Genomic DNA, 2,192 nt, shown 5'->3' with positions numbered 1-2,192 from the left:
AGGGTTGCAGACCCCTTCAGCTCCTTGGGTACTTTCTCTAGCTCCTCCATTGGGGACCCTGTGTTCCATCCAATAGCTGGCTGTGAGCATCCACTTCAGTGCTTGCCAGGTACTGGCATAGCCTCACAAGAGGCTGCTCAGCCTGATTTCTTATACCANACTAGACCACCTGTTCATTGGGGGGAACCTCCCACAGTGAATAGGGCCTTCTCACGTCAATTGTTAAGTGAGAAATACTTAACAGAAGTATTGATAGGCCAGTCTGTTAGAGGCATTTTCTCAACTGCTCTCTTCTCCTCCCAGATAACTGTAGCTTGTGCCAAGTTGACAAAATATTCTAACCCTCATATCAACTCAGTAGGCTGCAGGATGATAGAGGAGCTCATTTCTCCAGTATAATTGTTAGGCTAGGCTGACAGTAGAAGGGAGTATACAGTAAATTAGCTCCTTACTTATTAATCAACTGAAAGTGAGTGAGTGGGATGGTGTTACCTCTTCATTTTTCTTTGTATGAGTTATGGCAAGTTTTGTCCAAAGAGCTTCTGGTTCCCAAGGTCACTGCTTTCTAAGGTCACTGTCTCACCATTTTTTTCTTTAGGAACTTCAAGCATGCAGTTTGTTGTTTGGGTTTGTCTGGGGTTCTGATTGGGAAGCTCCACATTTTCTTTAGTAAGTGAAAACATGAAACTAAAGAACTTTATCGCTGTGCTATCCCTCCAGTCGTGAGGTACGTAAGCAGTCCATCTCTTTTTTAAAAAATAATGAGCTTGAAAAGTATCTATCCCAACTCTCATAAAGCTTTAAAGAATTAGTTGATTGAATACAACCCAGCATGAAAGTTCAGACATAGATGTCTCCATAATTAGGATGGAAAGAGCTTACTCAAAGCAATGCATCAAACCCAGAGTCTCCTCAAGTTTGGGATTTATGAAGTTAACCATTCCCCTCCTTGGGGAGAGGGCCTTAATGTCCATGGCCATGACCTTTGTCTTAGTCTATAGAGGCTATTTACATGCTCTGTAATATATTCACCACCACTGGAATCAAGATTGTAGATATAGAAAGCATTTTTTCTTCCACTAATTAACTTTTTTTCACTTATTAAGGCTTACTATGTAAGTTTAGCAAGTTTGTAAAGTATCCTAGAAGTATGTGACTATTAGAATCTAGAAAAAGAAAGAGAAAATTTAACTACCTAGATCAAATATATGTTATTAGGCATCAATTAGATGTAGAGTTGAAAAATATTTTCTCTTGTTGTTTGGGAATCTTTTGTGGTTGACTTATGGTTTCTTTGATGTATAGATTTTTAAATTTTATGAGCTAAAAAAAATACCAATATCTTCAACAAATGGTGTTAGGAAAATGGATGTCTGTATGAATAAGAATGAAATTAGACCCATATTTATCACGTGCAAAAATCAGCTCCAAATAGATCAAAAACCTCAAAGTGAACCTTACACCTCTGAAACTGCTAGAACAAAATATTGGGAGTCCTCTGCGAGACATAAATACAAGAGAAGGCTTCCTGACAGAACTCCATTTGCCTGTGAACTAATGCCGATAATTGATAAAGCTAAAAAATTTCTCACAGTAAAGGAAACCATCATCCAAGTACAAAGACAGCCAAGAAAGTACGATAGCATCTTTTTCAACATATATGATAGAGGATTAGTGACCTGTATATACAAGATATTAAAAATACAACAATCAAGAAAACCTCACAGTCCAAAGAATTGAAAACTTACGAAAGAATATAATTTACTTAGGGTTTTAATTGTTGGTGGTGTACATAAACTGATTTAGAGTTTGAGCCATATAAATAAAATCTTAGTGAGCAGTGGTATTGATTATGCTTCCCTAGAGAAACAAGCGTATAACATATAGACTTGTATATGTATATAGATATATACACAGACACACATTAACACACACCATCTCTCATGACAGATTTCTTTGTCTCATACTATTTACATACACAATGAGAAACAGGAAGATGAAATGTATTATTATGAGTATATAATTTAATTTGTGATGTATGAAAACTCACCTGGTACATTTACTACCAAACTGCAAGTCTGGTTATATACTGTAACATGTACTTTAACTATCAATATCCAGTTTCCTTTTGATACAATGACTATGGTATATCATTAGTATACAGAATGTGACAAACAGTTTAGCAGACAAGT

The sequence above is a fragment of the Mus pahari genome, chromosome 1 (genome assembly GCF_900095145.1).
Source record: "Mus pahari chromosome 1, PAHARI_EIJ_v1.1, whole genome shotgun sequence".
In the NCBI taxonomy this organism is placed as follows: Eukaryota; Metazoa; Chordata; class Mammalia; order Rodentia; family Muridae; genus Mus; species Mus pahari.
The sequence above is the reverse complement of the archived record's forward strand: the minus strand, read 5'-3'. Positions refer to the sequence as shown.